Genomic DNA, 20646 nt, shown 5'->3' with positions numbered 1-20646 from the left:
GGTACCAACTTTAACTAGCATGTTCTCCATTATCCCTCTAGGATATTTTATTGATCTATCGGCTAGTTGTATGCTTATTCTGGTTGGTTTCAATTCTCCAAGGTCTAGTTTAGCGTATAGTGAATACGGCATTAGATTTATACTAGCACCTAAGTCTGCCAATGCTTCTATTGAACTAAGACTACCCAGAAAACATGGAATTGTGAAACTTCCTGGATCAGATAATTTTTCTGGTATCTTATTCAACAGCACTGCTGAACAATTAGCATTCATAGTAACAGCCGAGAGTTCTTCCATTTTCTTTCTATTTGAGATTAGATCTTTCAAGAATTTAGCATATCTAGGCATTCCTGAAATCACATCAATGAAAGGAAGATTTACATTTATCTGTTTAAACATATCCAAGAATTTGGATTGCTCGGCTTCAAGTTTCTCTTTCTTCATTTTACTCGGGTAAGGAAGTGGTGGTTTGTATGGTTTAACATAAGGTTTAGCCTTAACTGTGTTATCTTCATTAACCTTTTCAACTACCGGTTCTTTTTCCTTATCTTGATCAGGTTGTGGTTCTTGTGGAGTAGGAATAGCTTCATCAGAAGTTACAGGTATTTTCGGTGGTTTAAGCGTTGTACCACTTCTTGTGGTAATAGCTTTAGCTGTTTCATTCCGGGGGTTAGCATTTGTATCACTAGGTAAACTTCCCGGTTTTCTTTCACCTATTAATCTTGCTAGGTTACTTACTTCTTGTTCCAGATTTTGAATAGAAGCTTGTTGATTTCTAAATGCTTGAGCATTTTGTTCATTGGTTTGTTTTTGAGATGTGAAAAACTGCGTTTGAGTTTCAACTAGCTTCGTCATCATATCTTCTAAATTCGGCTTTTTATCATCGGTTTGTTGTGGTGGCTTGTTTTGAAAATTAGGTCTTTGCTGATTGTGAGTATTATTGGATACTTGTTGATTGCTAGGACCTTGTTGGTTGTTGTATGGAATATTTCGGTTATAATTCTGGTTTTGATTGTAAATTGGTCTTGGTGGTTGATAATTATTCTGATAATTATTTCCAGGCCTTTGGTTTATGTATGAAATATTCTCTCTTTGTTCCATTGTTAATTCAATACTGAGACAATCTTTTGTCAAATGTGGTCCGCCACACTGCTCACAACTAATTCGTATTGAGTGAATATCTTTAGTCATCTTTTCCATTCGTCTTTCCACAGCATCTATCTTTGCGGAAATGGAATCTAAGTCATGGCTAGAATCGGCTCTAGCTGCTTTAGATGATCTAACGATATCTTTCTCTTGGTGGCACTCATGTGAGTGGGAAGCAGTGTTATCAATAATTTTGTAAGCATCAGTTTCGGTTTTCTTCATAATAGAACCACCAGCTGCTATATCTATGTCTTTCCTTGTAGTGATGTCGCATCCTTGGTAGAATATTTGTACTATTTGACAGGTGTCTAAACCATGTTGCGGACATCCTCTTAATAACTTTCCATATCTTGTCCATGCCTCATATAGAGTTTCATTCGGCTTTTGTGTAAATGTAACAATTTCTGCTTGAAGTCTTACGGCTTTAGATGCAGGAAAGAATTGTTTAAGAAATTTTTCAACTAAAACGTCCCATGTATCGATCGCCCCTTCAGGTAACGATTCCAACCAATCTTTGGCTTCTCCCTTTAAAGTCCAGGGAAATAACATGAGATATATCTGTTCATCCTCCACTTCTCGGATTTTAAATAGTGTGCAGATCCTATTAAAGGTACGTAGATGTTCATTTGGATCTTCCTTCGGCGCACCACTAAATTGACATTGATTAGTCACCATGTGTAGAATTTGTCCTTTGATTTCATAATCTGGCGCATTAATGTCTGGATGAGTTATTGCGTGACCTTGGCCAGTGCGTTTAGCTCTCATTCGATCTTCCATACTTAAAGGTTCCAGATTCTCCATAATTGAATTTGTTGAATCGGAATCACTAGAGGATTCTGATTTAATGGTTCGTTCCTCAACAATCTCTGTTTGAATGATTGGTGATTCCGGAGGAAAGTTTAATGGTTCAGGATCTACGAACCGTTCCTGAATATTCTCCGGATTCTCAATTGTGAGGTCGGGTTCAAAAAATGGATTATCAGAAATTTGAACTGAAGTACTTGGTCGACTGGATGACGATTCTAAAGAAAAATCAACGGCGGTAATATTTGCTAAATGTCTTGATCTAGTTACAGGTGGTGAACGTACAAAAGGTGGTGAACGTCTTGCTCGGTGCATTCACTGAATATCCTATTAGTTTTTAAAAGGAAAGAAAAATTATAATAAGTTATCCAATCAATAGACTTTTCTGATTTTGCCCACGTTTCGAATAGCCAAAAGATGCAGCAGAGGGGCATGATTCGTTTGGTCTCAATATAATTGAGGACTGTTTGGCTCCAATAACCCGGTCCACGTACAAATCCAACTATTACTACGAACCAGAAAATTTTGATGTCTATCAATTTAACCACTTAAAATAAATTTTCGTAATTTTAAGAAATTTAGATAAGAAGTAGAATAAAAATCTATGTCCTAAAACTAGAATAGCGAGAAATAAGAAAGAAAAAGAGCGCGTCGGAAAAAGGTCGAAAAAGAAAAATGGTTGAAAAATAAAAGATGACGGAAAAATAAAAGAAACTTATAAAACTTAAAAATATTTGACTAACCTAACCTTATTACTACAACTAACTTAAAATTATAATCGCAAATTGAGATTACTAATTGGAATGATAATTGGTACATAGTAAAAGGTGTCTAAAAATATTAAAGCTTATAGGAAAAACTATATCCCAAATGGAAATAACTTAAAAAGAAACTAAAACTTAAAAAGGCATCGCAAAATTCTAAAGCACCTAAATCTTATTCTAAAGAAAAAGCACTTAAGGAATTCTACGGCAAAGCCTAAAAATCTTAGAAGTAAAAAATAACTATGGCAAAAACTAAGTTTAAAACTAAATATGAGCTAAAAATACAAATATTATGCTAAAACAATTAAAAAGGGATAAAATATAAAAATATACAAAAAGTTGTAAAAAGTACAATTTTTATAAAAATATTATTTTTATATTACTTATTTATTAAAACTATTAATTTTACAATTTAATTAAACTTAATAAACTAAAATATAAATTAAATAAAACTTAAATTAAAATAAAACTAATTATAATAATAATAATAATTAGGGTTAATAATAATTATAATTAATAATTATCCGTAATAAATGCAGTTTAGGGTTTCTGTCGGTGTCAGAGAAACTCCGCGAGTTGCGGTTCTCAAAGCTGCAAACCCCGCGAGTCGCGGGGTTCAGAAATTCAGATGACAGCTTATTTAAATTCGACGCGTTTTTCTTTATTTATTTATTTTTTTTATTTATTTTCTGTTTTTAATTTTTCTGTGTATAATAAAAACTTATATTTAAAACTTAAATAAAAATAGAATTACTTTATAATTTTATAAATAAAAATCTTAAAACTAGATTTATATATATATTTTTTATATGTTTTTAAATAAAAACAAAATACTTAAATAAAACTTATATAAAAATAAAGAAACTTTATAAAACTTAAATATTTAACAAAATCTTAAAAATACATAAATTTTTTTTTTATGTAGCGTTGCGCTTCCGGCTTTTAAGAGACTCCCCGGCAGCGGTGCCAAAAATACTTGATGTGGTAGCGGAGTGGTATAAAATACTATTAAATTTTACCAGGAAATACTATTAAATACGATACAATTTTACACAAGATATTTATTTATTTATAAAATGGATATACTTAAACCTTGCTACAACACTTATAGGCAGTGTACCTAATCGTACAGTAGTGTAGTTTTTAGTAAGTCCGGTTCGTTCCACAGGGAATCTTTTTAAACAAAGCTTAACGCTATATTAGTTTACTTTTATAAAAATACAAATATATATATAAGTAATATTATTATTATAAAGGGGGGTTTTTACCGTTTAATGACCGGTTTGTCGATTTTAAAACTTTAGTCGCAGTTAAAACTAAATGTAAAATATTAAAAATAAATACAAGACTTAAATTAAAGCGGCAAGTAAATAACGATAATGAAATTGCGAATAATAAAAATGCGATAAAATAAACTTGCGATAATTAAAAAGTACGATAATTAAAAGTGCAATTAAATACAATAACAATAAAAATGCGATAATTAGAAGTGCAATTAAATATAAAATAAAGGAAATTAAATATGAAATAAAAGAATTATGCTTATTTAAACTTCCGTAATCATGATGTTTGACGTGTTGATTTTAGTTTTATGCCCATGGGTTAATTGTCCTTTGTCCTGGATTATTTAATATGTCCATACGAATTTGTCCATAATAGTCCATCAGTCATAAATATAAAGAGCGAAAACCTTCGTCAAATTATTCTTATTCCCGAAGTCAAATATTCCAACTAATTGGGGATTCGAATTGTAACAAGGTTTTAATACTTTGTTTAATGAATACACCAGGTTATCGACTGCGTGTAAACCAAGGTTTTACTACTTTGTTAACAATTACACCAATTACCCTTGAATGTAATTCACCCCTGTTTCAACAAGTTTATTAACTATTAATCCAGTTCCGTATCCGATAAAATGAATAATTATTGGTATTTATAGATATCCCGCCCACCGTACCCAGTTAAGCGTATGTGGTTATATATAAATACTTCAAATTATAAGTTTGTATATTAAATTAACACGGTATTGTTTAGTTAATATAAAACCCATTAATAGCCCATAGTCTAATTTCCACAAGTGTCGTTCTTTTGTCCAAACCCCAATTATGGTACAAAGCCCAATTACCCAATTTTAGTAATTAGCCCAACATCATGATTACTTCGGATTAAATAAGCATAATAATAACTTAGCTACGAGACATTAATATAAAAAGGTTGAACATAACTTACAATGATTAAAAATAGCGTAGCGTTACACGGACAGAATTTCGACTTACACCCTTACAATATTCTCTAACATACCCTTATTATTAGAATTATAATTAAAATTAAAATATAAATTATAAATATATATATATATATATATATATATTACGTATGAATGAGGAGAAGAAGAAAAAGAAGATGAAAAATGCTCAGAATTCGGTTGGCTTTATAGGCAGTTTCTCATTTTGGGGGTCCGCGACTCGCGGCCAATTTTGCCTTCAAACTCCGCGAGTCGCGGAGTTTGAAATTACAGCTCAGAGGAGTTTGGCTCTTTGTTTACCGACGGTTTTAAATAAATATAATATATTAAATAATTATAAGAATTATTTAAATATTATATTATATTTATGTGCATAGTTAACTTGTAATTTTTAGTCCGTTGCGTCGAGCGTTGAGAGTTGACTCTGGTCCCGGTTCCGGATTTTCGAACGTCCTTGCATACAATTTTATATTTTGTACTTTGCGTTTTGAATCTTGTACTCTTGTAATTTCGAGACGTTTCTTATCAATAATTGGAACCTCTTTGATTGTCTTTTGTACTTTTGAGCTTTTTGGTCGTTTGCGTCTTCAATTCGTCGAATCTGTCTTTTGTCTTCACCTTTTATTATTTAAACGAATATCACTTTTAAATAGAACAATTGCAACTAAAAGCTTGTCTTTCTTGAGGAATAATGCTATGAAATATATGTTCGTTTTTAGCATTATCAAGTATATAGAAGCATGTTATATTATGATTGCCATGCTTGTTAGATATACTTATTGTTGTGGTTGGTTAGTACTTGTGATGACTGCATGTTAGTTGATGCTTGTTTCCTGGAGGCCGGTGCATCCCTATTGTATGGTAGCCTCGGTAAGAGAGATCAACCTGCAGGTTGGGTTCCTCTGTGGTAGTCTAGACAGCCGTGGTGTATATATATGTGAATGACGCGTCCGTCGCGTGTGGATTATGTATATACATACGGTGGTGGAGGAACTTCTGGTAAGCCCCAGTCCGATCAGCTGGTGGTTAATGGTTTGGTCGAGCCACCAGAGTCTCTGTAGACGGCACTTGGGTGATGTTTGTGTGTTAGACTATTGTGACATGATTAGTATAACGCTTATGTATTCTATGGCATGTTATTAGTCGTACTCACTTAGCTTCGTGCTAATTCCCCTCCATCTCCTCCCTGCAGGTTGTTAGCTTTTGTAGATAGTGCTTTTGGGAGAAGACGAGCATGATGATGTTATGTTTGACAGGGTTAACTCTGATGTGGTCTTTTAGAATATGAACCGTGTACTTTTAAAAACAGAATGTATTTACGTCTTTTCCTGTTAATATGAAAATTGTTTTAATGACACGTGACATCGATTTGTACAAATGTTAATATCGTATTTAATTAATATTATGCTTCCGCCACGTATTTATGAAAAAAAAATAGCGGTGTCACACATGGATACACTATTAATATATAAAATATAAGATATGAATGCTCACGTATCAATATTGTGATTCAATATTATAGGAAAGTACGTAGACGCAACGGAGATGATAAACATTAGTTTGATCTCACGAGAAATACCCCCGAACCATACCCATCACCTCCTTAGCTATAACCCATAATTTCCTTAGCTTTGACTCACTCAAAAATCATTTTTGAAATCGTTTAAACATAATAATAATAAGATTAATAATATTATTAATCTTAATAATAATAATAATAATAATAATAATAATAATAATAATAATAATAATAATAATAATAATAATAATAATAATAATAATAATAATAATAATAATAATAATAATAATAATAATAATATATATTTATATATTATAGAGTAGAAGAAGAAATGAGAAGAGAAGTGAATGAATTCGGAGCAAAAACTGTGAGCTTTATTGATGTGGCCTGCAACTGAACCCCATGCGATCGCATGGGTTCCATGCCCATTTTCCATGCGATCGCATGGCCAGCTGGTACGCACCCACTTCATTTTGTTTTCTTGTTTGTCGACATATTTTTATAATATATATATAATTTATATTAATTAATTATATATTATATTATATTCTCGTGCCTAGTTAACTTATAATTTTGGTTCCGATGTCTTGTACGTTTACGTTCGACTTATGTCCCGATTCCGGTTTTTCGAACGTCCTTTCGTACACTTAGAAAACCTGTACTTTAAGTTTCGCGATGTGTACTGATGTGTGAAATCTAGTATATAATTTATCTCTGGAAAATGCCGGTTTTAAGATTACTACACACTAACGGGCAGTGTACCCGATCGTGCAATAGTATAAAGTTGGTAATTTCGAAATCGTTCCAAGGACTGTTTAAACGTGAGAATTAAGATTGCAACTAATGAAAATAAACTAAGTTAATCTATGAAAATTGAAAGTACGAGATAATTTGTTTTGTGGCTATTTAACGATTAGCCAAATCAAGGATAGATTAAAAGTAAAAGACAATATTTTTGTGTTTTTAAGTTTATAGTAAATAAATGCAGACTCAACGAAAAGTAAAGATATTTGAATTCAATAGATAAAAGAATGTTCGCCTAGATCTCCTATTCGCAGTGTCGGATGATTTGTTTTTAAGCACTAGTTCAATTTATCAATACATGCAACTACAGAGTCGGTTTACCCAGAGTTATCTTTTAGCAAACACGTCAAACTAGGATTTATTGGCTTAGGGTTCCCTTTCACTAAAGACTTCTTTCGTTTGTAACTTAGTAATTAGCTAATTATAAGATTAAGATTCAATTGGTTAAGCGTTCGCTCCACACAATTCACCCCTATTTTGTTCAATCGATGTTACCCGGTTTACCCCCTTGGTCCAGTAAGCACCCAATTGGTTAAGACAAATCAATTAGAAATTAGTGTACTAAATTGAAACTGGGTTTCCTTTATTCAAACAAGATCACTAATCAAGCCTAGTAACAATAATCAAATCCCATAAGAATGGTTCTTAATCAAAACTCATAATTATCATGCATTAATCAAATAAACATTAAAGTATCATCCAAACATATACGAATATTCAATCTAACAAACATTAAAGTGCTTAGCCAACAATCATAGCTAAAGCCAAAATCACAAATAAACAATTAAGAGTATTCTTTATAATTATAAGAATAAAACCTGATGAAAATTGTGTTCTTGAATGATGAACGGATCGAGACGCGTTTCCGGAATGATTGATGCGTTAGAATGATCTTGGGATTCCCCAAAAATCACTCTTTTTCGTCAAAAAGCTATTGGAATTCGTCTGGATGCAAGAATGAATTAATTAGGGTAAAAATTCGGGATTAAATAGTAAAATTCTGAACCCGGCTGAAGGTGGAGCGGCGCTCCAATAGTTGAGCGGCGTTCAACTTGCTGTTGATCTGATCTCTGGCCTTCTGAAAACTCTTAAACTGATTTTGCTGCCTACTGGAGCGGCGCTCCATGTTTCTGAGCGGCGCTCCAGGCCCCTTTTTATTGATTCCGAGCTGAAAACTCACTAAATTCATCCAAACTCGCATCGAACCAATCTCTTTCACTCGTTTCCATAGAAAATCACTAAAACCGTCAAATAACTTCATATTTTATCTCCTTGGTCTTAGAACTCGAACACTTATCGAAATAACACCAAATCGTATCCAAAAGGACCAAAGTGTGCCCGATATCGCTAAGGAAAACGCGTATCAAATATGCGATATCATGTACATTTATCAATAATTAGACTTAATCAATGATAAACTATATTACCCGAAGTATAACTTAATCATTTGAGCGTTTTGGTCATTTGCGTTTATAAATTAACGTCTTAATATATAATAATATTATTTTAAATCAAAATGTTTTATATCTAAGTTAATATTATATTTTATAACATTTATAAAATATACATACATTTTCATTTTGAAATAGTGTTTTATTGTAGCAAAATGATTTTTACTGTAGCAAATAGTGGTTTTCGAAAACACTGTAGCTTTTTGGGTACTGTAGCAATTCGAAAATACTGTAACAAATTAGTGTTTTACTTGTTCATCTTAAACGTTTTAGTTAACTTATCTAAATATCAATCGAATCAATAATCGAATGTTATTATCGTTTACTAAGTAACTTGAAATTATATATATGTATATATCTTTATTTAATATACATAAATCAGTTTTTAAATACACATTGCAAGTTATTTATAATTAATTTTAATAATTAATATTCCAAATTATTGTGTGTATATATATATATATATATATATATTTATATATATATCTATTTACAAATAGATGTTCGTGAATCGTCGGTCAATAGTCAAAGATTAACTGAATATATAACATTAGTTCAAAAATTTTGAGAATCAATATTACAGACTTTGCTTATCGTGTCGGAAATATATAAAGATCAAGTTTAAATTTGGTCGGAAATTTCCGGGTTGTCACAGTACCTACCCGTTAAAGAAATTTCGTCCTGAAATTTGATTGGGATGGTCATGGCTAAGAATAAGTATGTTTTCATGACGCATATGAGCTGAAAATTAGAGTTTTTATCATCAGCGAGTAATATGGATAAAACAATTTGTTTATGTGAAGCGTACGAGTGAAGCTGTCACAAAAGGTTGAGATAAAGATTTAAATTTTGACGTAGTCACGGTGGATTTCCGGATTTCAAGGAGTCTAAAGATAATCCTTGAAATCTATAAAAGATTTGATTCTCCGGTAATCAAGGAAATTATGATCCTCTTTGATTAATTGCGGTAATCTGCCTCGATTGCTATGTATGATATTTTGCTATAAATCGACCTCTTCCGTTCCATTATTTTCATTACTCCTACATCTTCTTCCTCATTTCATACCTCCCAATAGGTTGTGAAAATGTTAAATCGAGTCCTGATTCTTGATATTTTCCTGGCTATATTATCCTTCATTCTTCTTTTTCATCTGCCACCAGAGGAAGTTATTTTCTTCTACTATTACCTTGGGGTTGTAATGTTTTTAATTCTCTCGTGTCTTTACGTTGCAATACATATTGATATACACGGTTTGTAATTTATGTGTTGTTGGCAGGCTTTATATTTTCCCTTATATTTTAGGAGTTCCATGCTTTTGTTTTTCCTTCCCGAGTTCAAGTCAAGCGAATAATGGTCCAGAATTTGTAGGTATGGAGTTTCGAATGATCATAATATACAAATTAAAAAGGAAAGGTAATAGCACGATTTGATTTGTCAAATTACCACAATATCCGGAAAAGACCGAATCATCAAGAAAAATATTTTCTTGAGAGTTTAGAGGTTAAATAGAATGAAAGAGTTATGTAACATGGTTCATGATGAGGGTATGATCGGTGAACCTTTATCACGTTCCATTAGAAACTCAGCATGACTTACTATAATATAATCACGTTGATCAAGTGTCATTATATTATACTAACTCATGCTTCAGTCCCCAACACTACTTCAATAACATTCATAATTTAAGTTCAAATTTTTCAGAATTTAGAAACTAAAACAATTTCCTTTCTGATGTAACACTAACATCGCGAAGAGATAAATGATTTCAGATAAGAATAGTTATGAAAATATCTTCAGAAATATCGAGGATATTTATAATGAAAGATACGATGATATCTTAGAAATTTTAATATCGATGGATGATGAAGAAGATTTGTCTGTAAAAGTTTAGAGTCAGAAGTAAGGTATTCGTTAATGACTTCAGTAGACACTGAATCATTTGAATTCTTTGAAGGCAGGTTTAGTCTTTGTGATTTTTCCACAGCCTCCTTCATGGTTTGCTCAATCCGTTTTCCAGTTCCAAACCTTCTCTTTTTCTGAGATTTGCCAACACACTATTCTTTATCATCAAACTTTTGGCTGTAAAGGTCGTTTACAGTTTTTGCTGCTTCATCAGCATTTTTCAAAATTTCGAGAACTGATTCGTAGGCTAGACGCTTTTCAGAATTTCATAATGGAAGATCATAATTCTAAGAGATAATTGTTATATGTATGCATATAACTGTTGATGTAGAAACACTGCGAGATTCAAAATACTGATTGCTAATTCCCCGTAGTTGGTATGATAATTATTGTAACAAGATGTGAATGGGTACATGATAGAGTTTCAATTAGTATAATGATTTTTCGGAAGGTCAAAGATCAATGAAGTTGTTGGTAAGTTTACTACTAATGTGGAGAGATATAAAAGATTCCCCCTGTAACAATGATGAAGGGGTAATCGTTATGATAAGGCTTATTCAATGAAAAATTGAGGTTAATTTGCTGGAGGTGTGACAAAACTGGCTACTCTGAAAACGAATTACAAAGTTATTTTCGGTAATAATAATGTCAAAGGATCTAGCACAGTTTTGAATTCAAAGTATGGTTTTGTAAGATATGAAAATCTAATAGTGATATCTTCTGTTAAATCTTGACTCGAATTCTGATCTATCAAAAATCAGAATGTGTAATCGAATTTGTATGAAAATGGTTGTTATGATTCTTATGGAAGAATGTATATCGTTGTGAATGTAGTGAGTATAGTTAATGATTCTTGAATCAAAATTGAAGAATGTATAGTGTAACATATTAATTGTGAACTTGTATGTTTCCCGGGTATTACCTACCCGTTAAAAAATTTCACAAGTAATATTTTGTACAGAAGAATTTTACTACAGTCTTTATGAAAATATATATGTATATTTTCTTCAGATGTAATACATATTTAATGAGTTAATATACTATTAAACTCATTTGATTTTCGACTGGAACTAGAAATAAAGAATCTCTAAAACATTAAAGATTACATAATCTTCGCGGAATATTTCACTAATGAAATCGATACTTCATTATCTATTCTTATTGATACTCCTCGATGAAGGATGTTGGTGCTCGTGGAATTCTTATGAACTTCGTAAGATATAAATGATGTTTTCTAGAAAGTTTCAAGTACATCGAAGATAAAAGTGTAAAATCAAACATGTATTTGAATAGTACACTTGATTTATTATGAAATGGAATCTATTAAGTCGAAGCAGAGATTATAGTTAACAATTGTTAAATCATTAACGAAGGATGTACATCATAGCATATTAGTAACATGAACTAACCGAGTAGTACCTACCAGTTAAGATTCACACGTAATAGCTTAGTACGAAAAGATTTATTTTGATTTCAAAATTCATATATATATATATATATATATATATATATATATATATATATATATATATATATATATATATATATATATATATATATATATATATATATAGTGGTAGGATCAAGAGGGAAGTAACCATTCGGGGGGAAGCGGGGGGAAGCAAAAACTTTTTTTTTGTTTTTTGAAAAAGCTTTGTTCACGAACATTATAGATGAGATGAAAATATGAACATTTAGTAGAGACACTTTGTGATAAATGTTTTTATTTTGGCTGGAAAACGCTCGAAGAAGTAATATATAACAATTATCGTGTTTTTCGAGCGTATTTTGAGGTTTTAGCTATTGGGGTTTAGATATTAGGGTTTATAGGGTTTAGATATTAGGGTTTAGAAATTTAGGGTTTAGGGTTTAGATTTAGGGTTTAGATTGAGTTTTAACACGAACGATTTAGGGTTTAGGGTTTAGGGTTTGGGGTTTGGTGTTTTGGGTTTATAGAATAAACCCAAAACACCAAACCCTAAACCCTAAACCCTAAACCCTAAACCCTAAACTCTAAATCGGGCTAAATTTTACTTCACAAAACATGAAAAAAACGTTCATATTCTTCACGAACAATATTATCTTGAATGTTATTTTTGTCGATCGTTTTCCCGCCTAAATAATAACATTCATCACGAAGTGTCTCTTCTAAATGTTCATATTTTCGTGTGATCTTGATGCCGGAAAAAAAAATTCAAAAAAAATGAAAAAAATTAATTTTGCTTCCCCCCGCTTCCCCCCGATTGGTTACTTCCCTATTGATCCTGCCCCTATATATATATATATATATATATATATATATATATATATATATATATATATATATATATATATATATATATATATATATATATATATATATATATAATTTTTTCAGGGGAAATGAGTTAATACTTCATAACTCGTTGATACAATATACGCGTTGTTGATTTGTTGATGATGTTGGTGATTATGGAATTGGCAGAACATGTAGTGCTACAGGTTTTACCGGTGTTGGTGATTCTGACGGTACTGTTGATGCTGCTGGTAAAACAAGTCTAGCTTGTAAATCGTGCACCGTTTCGGTCAGGGTTTCTACTCTTCCTTCTATCGTTTCAGTCTACTCATCTGATTTACGGTTACGGCTGGAATAGATAATCTCTAAGACTTTAGAGATTACATAATCGCCGCAGAATATTTCTCCAATGAAGTTATGAATCAATACTTCATCGGTTATTGTTGTTGGTACTCCTTGGTATCTATGGTGAGTATGACGTTGATGCTCGAGGTAAAGATTGCGATGTTGAGGTGTGGGATGCGGATGTTGTTGTTGGTGGTGGTAATGATACTGTTGGTATTGATGATGGTGGTATTGTTGATGCTGGTGATGTTGCTGGTGCTTGTAACCTTTGCACCATATTTTCTAAAGCCACTACCTGAGCGCGAAGCTCGTTGACTTCTTCTATTACACCGGGGTGATTGTAGGTTCAGATGAGCAGACGAATAAGATCTAGAATTTGAGATAGTATATAATTATGACCAGATACTCTGTAAATGAGAGAGAAAATGGTATTACGAACAGGTTCGCCGGTAAGTGCTTCAGGTTCCTCGCCAAGAGGGGAATGTGGTGGATAGAAGGGATCACCTTCTTCTTGTCTCCAATGATTAAGTAGACTATGAACCCATCCCCAATTCATCCAGAATAGATGATGGCTAATTGGTTGATCCATTCCGATCACACTACTTTCGGAGCTCGAGTGGAAATCCATATCGGAATAGCTGTCGGAATCTAAGGAATTTGAACTAGATACAGGATTCATTTTGTGTAATCAAGGAAAAGATTTTTGGAATGAAATAGATTATAGGACTAATTTGGTATTCCTCAATACATAGTTTACATATGTATTTATAATACCAGAATCCCATAAGTTACGGAGGATTTCACGGAAAATGTCAGGCAAAGTTTATTGTAATAGATATGCCAAGTTATGAATTTTGTCTATACACTATCTATGCAATCAATGCAGTAAGATGCGTCTAGACTTAAGAATGATAAGCAAGTAATTTCTGACAAGAAAGGATAAGCAAAACTCGGTAAAAACAGATACGGTCATAGTCCAGACTCACTAATCCATCCTAACAATTACCAGTTAAACACACTAATGTAAATTCTGGTTCCCTATGACCTCAAGCTCTGATACCAACTATGATGACCCTTCCAAATCCATTTGGATGAATACATCATTCATCGATTTCACAGTGAAGTACTGACCTCTACATGATACGTTTTATAAACATTGCATTCTTTTGAAAAGACACACCATAATTGAATATCAAATTCCAAGGTTTTGACGTTTGATGATTTCTACATATAGACAATCACCGTAAATAATAGTTTGCAATACTACATCCGTTGATAATGCAGTCAAAATAAGATACATGGTGATGATTTTGTGAATGCAACATTTCCTCGAATTAGAGTATGTATGACTTCATTCACATAGCTTGTATAACATATAAGAAAATAGCGGAAGACTTCTAGGAACCTGAGAATAAACATGCTTAAAAGTACCAACACAAAGGTTGGTGAGTACATAGTTTTAATGTTGCGCATAATCTGTATATAAAGGTGGATCACAAGATTTCAGTTGTTTCATCCAGAAACGTTTATCAAAATATTCTACGAAATTGAGCACCCTGGTAACTAAACTTTAACGTTATTATAAGTACCCCTGTTTTAACATACATGCAACCAACATGTACAATACACGCAATCCAACGTGTATTAACCTCAAATAGCATACGTCTGTTTTATAGTTCAGGCCAGGGTTTCTATACCTTGAACAGACGGGGATGTCAAGCCCTATGGATCCAAATATAATTACTCACACCCACCAGTTCTTATAACCGACAATTACTAGTTACCAAAGCTAAGGGATTTTTGGTTCAAACTCGGCGTAGAATTTAGTATGTACTTATATCCATTGCATTTAAAATAAAGTGCATGTATTCTCAGCCCAAAAATAGAGATTGCAAAAGCAATTAAAAAGGGAGCAAATGAAACTCACCTTAGCAGCACATAAGGTCATTCACCGAAATGTGACCGAAACTCGGAATGCAAAATAACCGTAGATCTCAACCTAGAGAACATATGTTGGTCAATACATGTCTAACAAGCTAGGTCAGGTCATAGTGTATCACAATCCTAATGCTCGAGACTGACATGCAAAAGTTAACAAAAGTCATCTTAAAAGTCAACCTGACCCAATATGATCTTCAAATCTATACATGTTTATTATCATAGTATAAGTCTTGATAATTGAACGAATTTATAGTTTATCCAACTCAAAATATTATTTATTTCAGGAGCTATATTATATTTGAATTATCATGGCAATCGAACATATTTTACTATTTCACATAGTTTTCTAATACATGTAAAATCAGATTATAGTGTTTATAAAGCTTTAAAATATGATAAAACAGTCAACTTGACAATTGTTTAATGAGACGTGCCTTATATAAAAATTCATTTACTCGACTAATAATATTTGGAAATTCATTTTATCAATCTCATAAACAAGTTGTTTAAATATCAATTTACACTTTCAAACACAATTTCAATTAATACTAATCATAATTCAGTTGACCATAACTTTTAATCCGTTTTCCGAAAACACACGATTTCTAAATGAAAAGTTATTAATTTTTCTGCAGCTTTCCAACGACATGCATATCATATACCTTATATTAATAACATATGTATCAAATTTGTGATTCATCATAAACTATCTAACGACAAAATTAAAGCATACAAGTATGCATAAACATATATACTCGAGCACTAGACATGGATACACTCTTAATATATAAAAGATAAGATATGAATGCTCACGTATCAATATTGTGATTCAATATTGTAGGAAAGTACGTAGACGTAACGGAGATGATAAACATTAGTTTGATCTCACGAGCAATACCCCTAAACCATACCCATCACCTCCTTAGCTATAACCCATAATTTCCTTAGCTTTGACTCACTCGAAAACCATTTTTGAAATCGTTTGAACATGACCTCGTCGTAGTATTTTATGTATAATACTAATTAAAATAAGATTAATACTACTGATAATAATAATAATGTAACGACCCTGGATTTTCTAACGTTTATTTATTAATAATTATTATTATTAATACTTGTGATTAAACGAATGTATGTTATTACATTTACATGTTGCCATGATTGCCCGTACTTGACTTTAATTGCCCGAAACGTCTTTGTGACACACGAAACTTTTACGAATAATATTTTTGAATATTATTTACATTCTTGATTAATTTCTTAATCATTTTAATTAACTATGGTTACTAGTTAATTACTTGGGCTTTTATTGGATTATTATTTATTTGGACATGGGCTTATTCATTTAACTTGTTACTTACATACATACTTGGGCTTATAAGCCCACCCTACTTCTTAAATGGATTACTTAGCCCATTCTTTCATGTAAGTAGCATCAATAAGTTACAACTAGTTGGTTTAAGTCACATTGGAATCTAGTTACTTGTTATCCCCATTCATGGCCACCTAATAACCAATCTTTTAAGCTTTAACATGCAAGGAACCATTGAACATTTCCCTCCCCAATTTGTTGCTGCAGTCCGTGGCCTTTATGGCCTTGGTAGTGCTTTTTTTGTTTCAAATTTTGATCACATATTGCTAGCATTTTGCTCTCTTTTTCTCACACACAAAACACCTCAAACTTGCAACTTACTTTCTCTCCTTTTTCTCTCTTTTCTTGTAAGTATTATGAGCAACTTCTTCCTCTTTTCTCTTTTATAAAACTGAATCCAACATGCATCATCATCATTCTTTGTTGTTAACTTGTTACTTGTCTTTGATAAGTTACTTACTAGTTGTTGATGTTGTTGTTCTTCACTAATTTCAAGAATCAAACTTACTAGTTTCATTCTTCATTTTATCTTGTAATTTCAAGAACACACAAGAACTAAACTTACTAGTTTATGTTCTACATATGTTGTTTTAAAGATTGTAAGTTCATGGTGATAAAATTCATACTTGTGAATCATGTTTGTAACAACGGCATAAACATTCACTTTAGCTCGGTAACGTTTAATCATTGGTTTTTGAACCGTGAACGCGAATCTTAGATATGGATCCATAGGGTTTGACATCCCCACTCGAGCTAGTAGCGCTAGCATTTAACGAGTGTTTAATACTTCGTAAACATACGCAATTTCCAAGTGTACTTTCAGGGGGTATAAACGTTAAGTTAGTTACCAAGTGCCCACGGTTAACATATACTTTATCATACTGTTTTGAAACGCTCTTTATAGCACTGAAATCTCGTGGCCTACCTTGCATACTGTTATACTTAAACTATAGCTCACCAACCTTTGTGTTGTCATTTTTAAGCATGTTTTTCTCAGGTGCTTAAGGTTATTTGCTTCCGCTGTCGTGCTAGTCTTGCCGTAGACACCCGCTGCTCTAGTGTTATCACCGCATGAACTGTTTATCGTGCATTCAAACTTTAATACATTTGAAACTATATTTTGTAATGACCTAAGGGTCACATACATTTATTCATGCTTGCTATTCGTAGAAGCATACTGTTGGTGTAAAACATTTGATGTCGATTATGACGTCACCTTTTTATCGTGAATGCAACTTCTTTTATTACAGCATATAGTACTTAACCTTGTAATGATCCTGTTGTTGATGATTCGTACACGATGTTTTTGTACGGGGCATCACATTTGGTATCAGAGCATTGTTTGTAGGGAATTAGGTTCCATTAGTGAGTCAAAGACTGACCCGAGTAGGATTCACTAATAGGACTAATCTACAACTTGCTAGTTTACGTGTTTCTACTGAACTTACTGCATGCTGCTGCGTACTTTTACTGCTATATGCCATATGCTACTACATGATTTCACTAATGTATGATATTACTTACTTTCGATTTCATGCTACTTCTATACGATTCGTTATTATTGCCATGCTACTTATTGTTATACATGATTTAAGCTGTTGGCCTAATACGTGCTTGCTTTATGACTTACTGACATGGAAAATTTATTTTTCCTTGTTCAGATGTCAGATGCTCCACCTGCTATCATTTTGGGCAGTTCAGACTCGTCAGCCACCCCACCTGCTGCTGCTGCCGACACACCGATCCCGCTACCCACGAGTGACCCCGGCGCTTCATCTTCCGGGACTAGCAGCTAGGCGCCTGCCCCAGTGGTTACTTCTAGCGGAGCCCAGGACCCTTCGGAGATTCCATCTCCATCTGACCGCGGACCCTCAGGATCACAGCCCCGCTCCGGTGAGATTGTGATTCCCGCGGAGTTCGGGGAAGGTCCGTTCCGTAACCGGTATCGCCATTGGTGCCGACGCGCCCCTGATGGACGTCTTATTCCAATCAGACCCGCTAGGTACAGACAGATGATGGACACTCAATGACGGTCAGTTCAGCCACCCGTACAGCCACCACATGATTCAGACGACCCGTCATCCACTGATGCCTCATCCGACGACACCTCCTCAGACAACTCCAGTGATGATGAGGACCCTGCTGATGTACCTATACAGGCACCCTCCACCCCGCCGAAGAAGTGGTACCGTTTTGATGGCACCGTCATTCCAGGGGTGAATGGAGGTCGTGCTTTCACTGACGCATTTGGTCGGCGTCGTAGGGTTACTGCTCGTAAGCGGCTTGTGTCGTACCCTGTCGACCTGCAAGTGCGTAAGGCACCCCATTACGTACTGACTATTTCTGGAGCCGGAACATCTGCACCCCGTTATGTAATGTCTGCACCACCGGCACCACCTGCACCACCAGCACCACCTGCACCACCAGCTCCCACTGTCGAGGAATTGACAAGGGAGGTGGAAACCCTCCGTGCTTGGGTAGCTGAGTTAGAGGGCCAGATGTCCCATGTTATGGACATCCTTCACCCACCTTCACCGTAGGACTTTTGTATTTAGATTTCATTATGTAATCTAGTTGTAGTTTTATGTTTCACTTACGTATTGTACGGACTTATTCAGATGTATGAAACTTATTATTATTAATGAATGGAACTTTGCGTTATTTAATTCTTGCACGATGTTCTATTTACATTACTGTACGATGATTCTGTGGTATTTGTACCTAGATGTGTTTTTTAATAACATGTGATGTTTTGATTCCATGTTGGTTAATATATACTGTATTATTACTATTTGAATACTGGATTTTGACTTGAGTCAAAATTTTTGTTTAGAACACCATGGCTAACGGTCGATCCACACCTACTGCTGCTCAAATTGAAGAGATTATCCAAGAACGTGTAGCCGCAGCCATTGCGGAAATGCAACCCCAAGATCCACCGCCACCGCCACCACCACCACCACCGGTTATTCAACCCATTCGAAATGGGTGTACTTACGAGGAATTCCAGAGCTGTAAACCACATAACTTCAGCGGCACTGAGGGACCGGTTGGTCTCAGCAGATGGTTCGAGAAACTTGAATCAGTATTCCGAGTTAGCAACTGTTAGGAGGACAGTAAAACCAAATTTGCTTCTTGCAGGCTGTCTGACGGTGCGCTCACGTGGTGGAAGACAATGGCACAGGCACAAGGCATTGATGAGGCGTATGCTACGCCATGGAAAGAATTTAAGTGTGCCATGATTGAGGAGTATTGTCAGCGAACCGAGATACAAAAGATGGAAATGGAATTCATGCAGTTATAGGCCGTTGGGAACGACCTTGATGGTTACAACAGGAGATTTTTAGAGTTAGCCCTGATGTGTTCGACAATGGTCACCCCGGAATTCAAACGAATGGAAAGGTACTTCTGGGGACTCCCTAAGAGCATTAAGGGAAACGTCCCCTCGTCCAAACCACCAAATGTCCCAGAAGCGATGCGCATGGCGCATACTTTAATGAATCAAATAACCATCGATGAACCGAAGAAAACTAAGACTAAAGCGGGTACTAGCGAGAAGCGCAAATGGAAAAACCACAACAACAACAATAACAGGGGAAGAAACTATGAACAGAATCCGGCGAAACGACATGAGGGTTTCAGAGGAAACAACAACGGTGGAAACCCCAACAACAACACCAACTCCAACCCGAACTACAAGGGAACCCTACCTCAATAAAAGAGGTGTTACAAACACCACACTGGGTATTGCAATGTTGTCTGTGAGAAGTGTCAACGGTCTGGGCATGTTGGAAAAGACTGCAAGGTCACCACTTTGAATGGGAAGCCGAACACCAACGGGCCGAAGAAATGTTATGAATGCGGGCAGATGGGCCATTTCAGAAATGCGTGTCCAAATAAGCGAAAAGACAGCGGACCACCGCGCACTAGAGCTTTCAATGTTAATGCAAGGGACGCACGCGAAAACCCCGACTTGGTGACAGGTATATTCAAAATCAACAATCTTTTAGCTTCCGTCTTGTTTGATACTGGTGCGGATAGAAGTTATGTATGTAGACATTTTTGCGATAAGATTAA

This window comes from Rutidosis leptorrhynchoides, chromosome 4 (genome assembly GCF_046630445.1).
Source record: "Rutidosis leptorrhynchoides isolate AG116_Rl617_1_P2 chromosome 4, CSIRO_AGI_Rlap_v1, whole genome shotgun sequence".
NCBI classification, from domain to species: Eukaryota; Viridiplantae; Streptophyta; class Magnoliopsida; order Asterales; family Asteraceae; genus Rutidosis; species Rutidosis leptorrhynchoides.
This window is presented reverse-complemented; position numbering follows the sequence as displayed.